An 11173-nucleotide genomic window follows, 5' to 3' on the forward strand; every position below is an offset into this window, starting at 1 on the left:
CCTCTTCATCATCCGCTCCTACTACGAAATAACGGTGGGGGCGGGTACAACATCTTACCGCCCCTTGTTGCACCAGAGATTCGTCGAGCGTTTCCCGCAATTCGCGCACGTGACTGTGCAGCGAGTCGCAGACCAGTACCGCTTCATCACTCGCAGTGACACAATCCCGGCCACCATCAGGGAACGTGTTCGACTTGAAGTCATCGGGGAAACTGGTGACCGAGAGTCGATGGGGGCAGAGGCGGCGGCATCAACAACACCACGCCGCACTGCAGGCAACAGGTTCAGTACTCGCCGAAGCACTCTTCTCCACCGTCCAGCTGAGGTTTTCGCTGAAGTTCGGGACGAATTCCAAAGAGCGTGTATAGAATTCTCGGATATGGATCCTTTGCATAGACTAGGTATTCCCAGGCTCTATGCATCTCCAGCAACTCCGGGAATTCTATCTCAAATCAATGATGAGATTGCGTCTCGACTGTGTGCTGATATGTCGCTGCTGCAACTACAATCACTTGTGTATTGTGGTGCAGTTGCGGCTATCAGATTGCACAGTCAGAAGATTCGCTTTCGCGTTATTGGTTTGGGTGACAAAAGAAATCCACCATGGAAAATTCGTCTGGAACGTCGGCGGGACTCACTAAGGCAGGACATTGCTAGACTGATTCAGATCAGCACTGGCAGTGCCAGCCGACGGGTGAGAAATAAAGTGCAGAGGGTTTACCGGAACTATGCCATCCCCTGTGAGACACCCGTAGTTGAAATTCTGGACACACTAAAACAGAAACTTTCTGTCATATGCAGTCGGTTACGACGGTATGGTGAAAGTTATTCCAGACGTGTCCAGAATGCAACATACGCGAGGAACCAGCGGAGCTTTTTCAGATCTCTCAACGAATCCCAACAGAGCGCCCAGACAATACAGTTCTCGGTGATGGAAGTGAAAGACTATTAGGGTGGACTTTGGGGGTTACCTGCCCAGCATGCTGAGCATGCTGAGTAGATCACCGCCGAAGGCACCCGCCATGCACATACACCTGGCATGAATTTCGCGGATGTTACCGAAGAGGAAGTTCGACGAGCCATAAACATCTCGAAGAACTGGAGGGGCCCAGGTCTGGATCGGGTGCAGAATTTCTGGTATAAGAAATTTACCAGCGTACACAGTCGGTTGGCACGCAGTATAAATGAGGTCATGAGTCGGCCGGAGGAATTTCCACCTTTCCTCACTGCGGGAATTACCTACCTTATCCCTAAGAAGGACACGGTGCAGGACCTCGCAGACACAAGACCGATCACTTGCTTACCAACCCTCTACAAATTCATCACGTCCATTATTAGTGGAAGGATCAATGCGCACCTCGAGACCAACAACATTCTTTCCGAGGAGCAGAAGGATTACCGAGTTGGGTCAAGGGGTAGTTGTAGTTGTAGGACAAGCAACTAGAGGCCAAAGAAACCTCTTCAGTTGCTATATCGATTATGCCAAGGCTTTTGATAGCGTTCCGCATACCTGGCTAATCGACATCCTACATCTGTATCGCATTGATCCGAAACTAATAAAGTTTTTGGCGACAGTCATGGAAGGGTGACATACCACCTTGTCAGTCCGTACATTTGAGGGTGCTAATACCTCAGAGCCCATCCGTATTCGGAGGGGCATCTTCCAGGGGGATTCATTGAGTCCTCTTTGGTTTTGTATGGCACTGAACCCCCTTTCATGGCTACTGAATGATGCTAGAGGGCATGGTTTTGCAATTAAATATGGCCTACGTGCTAAGTGCGAACTGACACACTTGATGTACCTAGATGACATCAAGCTGTATGCTGGTACTGACAACCATCTTAGAAGTCTGTTGCGAATAATAGACATGTTCAGCCGTGATATTCGGATGGAGTTTGGATTAGACAAATGTCGAATCCAAGCCATTCGCAAAGGTCATCACGAGCCGCATGCCGGACATAGCATTGGTGACCTCCACATCGAAGCTATGACCGAGACAGGCTTCTACAAGTACCTAGGAATTCTGCAAGGAACCCATGCTCGAGTTGGTGATCTGAAGGAAGCTCTGCTGTCCGAATTCCTGCGACGTGTAAAGCTGGTGCTGAAATCGCATCTCTCGGGGAAGAATAGAATAAGCGCGTTGAATGTATTCGCTATCCCTTCACTGGCTTATGCATTCGGAATATTGCCGTGGACGAAGACCGACTTGAAAAACGTCCACCGGCGGATACGGACAACTATGTCCAAATTCCGAATGCATCACCCAAAGTCTGCCGTGGAGCGGATGAACCTGCCTCGTGACATCGGAGGTAGGGGCGTGGTTGACGTGGCGGCACAACATCATCGCCAAGTCGACTCGCTGCGCGCTTATTTTTACAGTAAAGAGCAGGCGAGCCCCTTGCATGCGACTGTCTGTAAGGCAGACTGTGGACTGACTCCACTTAACTTGAAGGATCGATCTTTCAATCCTCTGAGTGGGGTGAAGTCGGACCAGGAGCGGATCGAGGAATGGAAGTCGAAGGCAATGCACGGTAAACACGTGAATTGTCTTTGGCAGCCATTTGTCGATTTGCATCTGTCGAACAGGTGGCTGTGTGCTGGGGAGCTCTTTGCTGAAACGGAGGGGTTCATGTGTGCCATTCAGGATCTTTTTCCCACCGAATATAGTCATGGTTATCAAATGAAAGGTCTTCATTAGTACTTGTCGATGCCAGTCTAAGTTTTGACATTTCTCGGAAAGTTGGGGAGTGCGAAAGTGATGATTTCTTTAACGGACCCATTCTCAAAAACTACCCAACCGGAAAGTCTGGAAAAAATCAGGAAGCTGCCTCTATACAGTGTCCAAGCCTCAAAATACTCTCTGTGCCGATATCTGCCCAAATTAAGTTAATAATAGTATATTACTATACTTTTGGGGAACTTGAGTAAAAAACCCCTAGAGCAATAAAAATTTGAAGTAATACAGATTATAGTATGAAGCATATTATTCCCAAGTTTGATCAAAATCGTATTGTACTATTACTAAAAAAGTTACAGTAGCTGAAAGTTTACTTTACCGTGTGAATTTACTTCAACTAAATATCAATTTCACACCAAAGGGAGTAGCGTGACATGTTAAATACATATACATAAAGGGCTGCGTTAAAATGAGATAGATACTCACAGAAGAAACAAACAAAATCTTTCATACCTGAAGCGCGAAGCTTCCGGTACCCCAACTTCTTATGAATGGAAGCAACGGAACTAATGCAGTAACATTAATAATTAGCACTTGCAACTCAAATAGTGTCTTCGGCAGCTTGATTAACAGAGAGCAGTCTATTATCCGCTCCGGATCATCCAGCTTTGAGCACATCAACAACCTACCGATCATTTCGGAACAGTGCGTAGAGTTCGGAAGAGCTTTCGGGGGTGTGAGCAGGGAGACTATCTTGAGTACGCTTCGTAGCTGGGGCATTCCGGAGCTTCTTCCTCGCTTTCTCCTCTCCCGTCTTTTGAATGTCGTCATTTATGTTGCCTGGGCCGCCTTTATGCCTGCCGCCGTCAATCCTCTTTCATGCAGGGCCTTCCTCCCGATTGGTCGCTGCATCGCCAAGTCCGGTTAGCTAGGCGTATAGTTTCTTCCTTTTCTTCCTGCATTCTTCCCCTTGGGAGTAGGACTTTCAATTATGAGACCCAGCTTTCCACTATTACGAAAAGCCCTGCACCATAACTTTATCTTTCCTCCTCTGCTTCATCTTCGGTTTTATTTCTGGGTGTCCTTCCCATAGCCAATTTTTGTCCACGGGTGGGCTTTCTGTTCCCACCTACCCGGTCTGCGCATAAGTATGCCCATGCACGCAGGCATCCGTATGCGTGCATGTGCACACTTATAGCATATCCGCCGAGCGTTCCCTTATCCGCACGAAGGGGCGCGCCTGATGGAAGATTTGGCAACTTCGCACAGGTGACTACCTACATGCCACTATGACTATATATAACTATAACTACATAAAACGATATCTATATATATATAACTATATAATATATATAACTATAACTATAACTATAACTATAACTATAACTATAACTATAACTATAACTATAACTATAACTATAACTATAACTATAACTATAACTATAACTATAACTATAACTATAACTATAACTATAACTATAACTATAACTATAACTATAACTATAACTATAACTATAACTATAACTATAACTATAACTATAACTATAACTATAACTATAACTATAACTATAACTATAACTATAACTATAACTATAACTATAACTATAACTATAACTATAACTATAACTATAACTATAACTATAACTATAACTATAACTATAACTATAACTATAACTATAACTATAACTATAACTATAACTATAACTATAACTATAACTATAACTATAACTATAACTATAACTATAACTATAACTATAACTATAACTATAACTATAACTATAACTATAACTATAACTATAACTATAACTATAACTATAACTATAACTATAACTATAACTATAACTATAACTATAACTATAACTATAACTATAACTATATAACTATATAACTATACAATATATATATATGTATATATATATAGCTATATAACTATAACTATATATATAACTATAACTACATAAAACGATATCTATATATATAACTATTACTACATATAACTATGGCTATATATACATAACTATAAGTACATTCATATAAAGTTGTCAAATACCTGGGGGTGATGATGGATGTCAAGTTGAGTTTCAAGGGACAGTTGGATTATGCGCGAGAGAAGGCAGCAAATTCCAGCTCATCCCTTGCAAGGATGATGCCTAACGTGGGAGGGCCGAAGTATAGTCGGAGGCTACTCATCGCGGGAGTGGTGAGGTCGATCCTGCTATACGCGGCCCCTGTCTGGGCGGGAGGGTTGAACCACGCTGTCAACCGGAGAAAGATAAGTTCGGCATACCGATCAATTGCGCTAAGGGTGTGCAGCGCATTTAGGACGGCGTCGACGGAGGCAGTGTGTATCATCGCAGGAATGATCCCTATAGATCTTCTGGCGAGCGAAGCATACTGGCTCTACGAAAAACGCAAGGCAAATCCAGCCGGAATGCGGATTTCCGAAAAGCCATCAGGAGTGAGTTGTGTGGTGTAACAGTGTGAACTAACCATTAAATGTAATACAGTGTGTATATATATAGTGTGAATTAGTGTGAATTAACAATTAAGTTCACTACAACTGTATTAAATATACATTCAACTGTCAAATATTTTTTCATATAAATATGATTCCACAACATGTGGCAAGTGACAAGGGCCGGTAGACCCATATATTGATCCCGTGTATCCCGAAATGGGTCGACCGAAAGCACGGAGAATTGAATTACCACCTGACACAGTTCCTTACGGGACACGGTGGCTATAGGGAGTACTTGCATCGCTTCGAGTTGGACGAGTCTCCCAACTGTCCTGAATGCGGTGCTACACCCGAGGACCCGGAGCACGTTATGTTCCATTGTCCCAGATTTCTGCAGCAGAAATGGAGGTTGAATAGCATCTTAGGGGCGGACATCGAGCCCTCCAACCTGGTGGAAGAGATGTTGAAGTCGGAGGAAAACTGGATGGCGGTAAATGAGGCAGTAGCCGTGGTGCAGACAAAACTCCTGAAGTTGGATCTAGCTCGGAAGGCGGTGCGACGGAGACGCGACATGGACGAGGTGGTATAGCGAACCAGAGTCTCCCCCCGCGAAGTAATACTTCACGGTGGTCCCGCGGGGAGGGGCGGAAGAATGGGTGGTTTTAGTGGGTGCGAATTCCACACACTGCTGCAACCTGGCGCAGCAGCGTCTTTCTAAGATTTTCACCTCCATCCATTAAAAAACAAAAAAAAAATATAAATATGCCTACATATAACTATGATTATACAGTCAGTCCCGTTCATGTTAGTAGAAATTGTAATGGTGGATGATGGTTGAGGAAAATTGGTCCATCGAATAGTTTGAATATTATCAAAAAACTTGGCCTTCCCAACAAAATATTTAAACTATTCCATGAACCAATTTTCCCCAAACAAGTGGTACTAACCACCATTCAAATTTCTACCATCATGAACGGGACACCCTGTATATAATTATAATTACATACATATAACTATGAACATCGAAGTCGATGGTAACAGACCAAAAGGCTGCCCGAAACAAAGGTGGCTTGGTACACTGCATGGGGATTTAAAAGCCTCGCGATTGCATGCAGATGAAGCTTTTGATAGAACCAAATGGCGAAACCGATCACGACGAGCCGACCCCGCTTGTGAACGAGACAAAGGCTGAAGAAAAAGAAGAAGACATAACTATGGCTAAATACAACTATACCTACGTATGACTATGACTATATGTAACTATGAATAAATATAACTATAACTAAACATATTTTGAAATTAAACCAAACAAAATTGTCCATAACACAAAAACAAAAAAACAATTACATCATTCATAACATTCACACCACTCGTCTAAATATATTTCTACCTCCTCATACTCTTCCTCTTCTTCATTCCGTCGACCAATATCTTCCCCCACTATTTCTGTCTCCCCACCCACACTTCCAGTTTGACCGGAAGGATTGTACAGCTGCCCGATTGCTTGGAACATTTCATGTACTCTGTCCCGTATAGCCGGGTAAGTTCTCAAAAACATATATTCGGCTAAATAGCCGGCATAGTGATCCTTTTTTCGGCCATATTTAGGAATTTTGGACCGTAACTCCCTCCAATTCCTTTCGATATTTTGGGTGTGCGCACCAGATTGAGGATCAATGAAATTTTTGGAGTGATTCACCGTCTCGTGGATGAAACCATATTCCTCAAGCCGGGAATAGGACGGCCAACAATCCGATATAATCTTTGTTCCTTTTTCTATCCTTTCAACTATTATCGAAAGGAGGGTTTCATGCGTCCTGTCCGGGACGGCAACAACAAAAATCTTTTTCGTTTCCCTCTCTATCGCCCCAAAAATCCACTGACCCTCAATAATACGGCCCCGATTATATTTCCTTTTCCCCAGTTTTGCCTCATCGACTTCAACCGTTTTTCCGACCCCACCTAATTTTTCTTTGCATGTCCTTTGGAATGCCCATTCCACAAGGACTTCTCGAAGGAAGTTATTCCAATCAACGATTGTATGCGAGCTTGCCTGGAATTCTTCTAATAAAAATGAAAATTTGGGAGGATTAACTGTTATAAAATACATTGCATATGTGCAAATGCGTTCGATGCTCCATTTTGAATTCTCAAAGAACGTATATTTCCTTACGCTCTGTTTAAAATTACATTTCTTTTGAAACTTCTTCTTACCTTTATAGAAAGTTATCGTTTTCTGGCAACGCCAGAAAGAGTCTTTGCCGACCTTCAGGTCAGCATCGCATTTGGGGCACTTCAACCCCTTTAGAACCACTCCATGAGCCTTTAGAAATTTCATTAGCTCGTCCTCAGAATTCAAGAATTTTGAAATGAATTCCGTCTGGGACCACCTGCAGCCTTTGCATGGTACGTCTGCCATTTCTCTGTCAATCTGTGTGATAGAAGTATAACAATAAACGTTGAAGTATGTATGGAAATTAAGAATCCTGTTATGAAGGTTTAAAGCAGCAAAGTCGTATAGCTACTTACCACTTGCGAATTTCGAAACACACTTTCACGAATTTTGTAGTCACAATCCTCGTGATTTACAAATTTGGTGTAAATGATTCCTAGGAATTACGAGTTCTGTTATGAACGTTTAAAGAAGAAAAATTTTATAGTTACTTACTAGAGACCTGCATGAATATACTCAAAAATGGCTCTATTCACTGTATCATATCATATTAGAATATGATTCATGATTCATATCATATTCTAATTTTCCAATAAGATATACAATGAATATTGACTATTCATTTGTCTGACTTGCTGCTGAATCAAAGATTCACTCATTCGAAACAGAACCAAAATAAAACAACCAAACTAGAGAATCGAAGAATCACAAAAAGTACCCAAGTAGTGTTTTGCACATTTGCGAAGTTCTTGGTTTCGTTTTGAGGTATTCGTATGGGGTATCGTGAGGAGCAAATACTTTAAAATTAAATATTAGTTAACATCAATAAATTATGGTGCTTAAATTTGGAAAAAAATGTTCTAAACAATTTGCTCTGAAAATTCGGAAGAGTAGAAAATGCTAAAAACTTGCTAAGGTGTCTGCATAAAAAGTGCAGGGCCGTCTCCTCCTTCTCCTCACATTGGCTGTACATAGCCGAAACCACTACCCCAAGCTTTTCCATATGGTAGTTTAAGGAGCAGTGTCGCGTTAAAAGCCCTACTAGGGTTTTCATGTCCCACTTCTTAGGAGACAACAAAAATGTCGCTCTAGTGACCCTAGGCTCTTTCACAAGAAGGACAAAACAAAAGCGGTCCTCATCACTAAGCGCCGGAAGAGAAATTACACCTTTATTAGAATCGGGAATCATTTCATTTCCAAGCCGGCCATCAAATACTTGGGGGTGGTGATAGAAAGGAAGCTTAACTATAAATAACACGTACAGTAAGTTCGCGATAAATTATCCACTACTAGTATGGCCCTGGTGAGGATGATGCCGAACGTGGGAGGGCCACGGCATACCTCTAGGTTGCTTATAGCCAGAGTCTTTTGAAGATTTCCACCTCCTTAAAAAAAAAAGACAGACAGACTGCGTGGCAGGAGCCAGCAATAGGTTTTGAACCTTTCCACCTTCCAACGCCGAAAAAAAAGACAGACAGACAGAGGAGAAAGTGCACTTCCATGAAGATCAAAGTTGGAACGCAAACAATTTATTCCAAGCCTGCACTTAAGTACTTAGGTGTAATGATTGACCAGAGGTTGAATTTCAGATTGCATGTGGAGGGTGCAGCAACCAAGGCATATAACATCGGAGCGCTGGTTGGAATGCTACCAAATATAGGTTGCCCAAGGCCGAGCCGTCGACTCCTTAATTCAAGGGTGGTCAGTTTGATCCTGCTGTATGCAGCACCAGTATGGGCAGATACACTGGAAAATATAATAAATAAGAAAAAGATTGGAACTGCGTATCGCATAAGTGTACTCCGAACATGTTGCGCTTACAGAACAATTTCTAATGAAGCAGCTTGCGTGATAGCAGGAATGATCCCGATTGAGATTCTGGCGAAAGAAATACAACGACTTTATGATCGAAAGTACCTCACCGGAGAATCTCCTGTCCGTCGGCGACAGTTTGCACAAGCTGAAACTGTCGCGGAATGGCAAGAGAAGTGGGACGAGTCAGAAAAAGGCCGTTGGACTCACAAAATCATATGGGATATCCGGAAATGGATCGAGCGACCGCACGGCGAAGGAGGTTTCGACCTAACTCAATTCTTGAGCGGACACGGAGGCTATCGAGCATATCTGTATCGATTTGGGCGGGATGATTCGCCATATTACCCAAAGTGTCCAAACATTCCAGAGGACGCAGAACACCTCTTTTTTCACTGCTCCAGATTCGAAACTCAAAGGGCTACATTAGAAGCTACAACCGGGGAGCACTTTACACCCGAAAATATCATGGAGCTTATGGTGAAAGCCAAGGGGATATGGACCGAAGTTGAAAAAGTGGTTACAGCCATCGGAAAGAAGCTTAGGCAGGAGGAAGTCATCCGAAAAGAATGAACGCGAGATGAACACGAATGTTGACATGAGCGCAGAATAAATTCTGATCCAGCCCCGCGACGTAATATCAAATGGGAGTCCCGCGGGGAGAGTGGAAGGAAAAGGAGGTGGTTTTAGTGGGTAAGAGTCCCACATAACCGTGTGGCAGGAGCCTGCGGTAGCTTTTGAAGCTTTCCACCTTCCATCGGGAAAAAAAAGACAGACAGACAGACAGGCAAACAGACAGACAGACAGACAGATATGTATAATCAGCTAACTAATAAATTAAAAAACTACTGCACAACAGTGGCGCGAAATGTTCACTAACTAACGATTCCTACCCAGAATCAAACCGGACGGCGCATTTCTATGATAAACAATTCAAGCGCGGTTTTTAATATATTCATGCAGGCCTCTACTACTTACCACCTAAGACTATTCAATCCCACTTTCAAATAAACGTCCGTTTAAATTTAACAGAAATTCTGAGATGAAACACTTGGAAACACGATTCACTATTCACATTGAACACTACAGTGTAAATGTAAAGAAACAGAAGCAAATCATAACGGACATTTCCATCAGTGTTCCTTAAGCTTTCCTTTTCTTCTAATAAAATTTATGAATAAAATTGATTTCCACCAAGTAACTATATTCTTATAAAAGAAAACCATCTTGATATTTTTTAAATTCAAGATTGTCTTAATTTTCGCATTTTATAAATAAATCATCTCATTCACATTGGTATTCCCGTCAGTGATCAGTGATTTTTCCTTTCATTATAACAGAACATGTAAATGAAATGAAGCTGGTAGGTGTGATTATACCATTTGAAATGAAAATACGCCTATTCTCATACAATTCTACATTGCCCCATGGATGGAAAATGTCTCTTTCAAATCTGACGGGGAACATTGAAAATAGTCTAAATGCAAACAAATGTCCGTTGACATTTCAATCAGTTTAATCAATGATTATTACAAAAAGTCCAATTGAAATCGGTTCGATTTCCCCCTACCATACCATAATTTCTTAAGTCGAAATACATCGATTTCAGCCAATTTGCAAAGTGGCTCGTGATTTCCCACAAAAGCCACTGTTCTGATGGTTTTTTAAATTTGGCGGTCATCATTGTGAATGGCAATGTTAACGTCAACAATTTGAAAGAAATGTCAACGGATATGTCATCCAGTTTTTCCAGTAATTATAACATAAAATGTTATTGAAATCGGTCTCCCCCTAGTTAAAATACTATCTTAAGCCGAAATACGTCAGTTTCAACCAATTTTTTAATTTACTACGTGATTTCCTGCAAAAGCCCCGCTCAGGAACAATTACCTAAAGCAATTCTCGTTATCTTACCCTAAAAATTATTTACTCTAATCCGGAATAGGAGCAAAATTTTTCTAAGTTGTCTACGATTATCATAGACTCATACATAGGTTTGGACACATGATTTTCTTCTAGATTGGGTACCATATGCCCTTAAATAATAACCGC

Source organism: Hermetia illucens, chromosome 2 (genome assembly GCF_905115235.1).
Source record: "Hermetia illucens chromosome 2, iHerIll2.2.curated.20191125, whole genome shotgun sequence".
Taxonomy (NCBI): domain Eukaryota; kingdom Metazoa; phylum Arthropoda; class Insecta; order Diptera; family Stratiomyidae; genus Hermetia; species Hermetia illucens.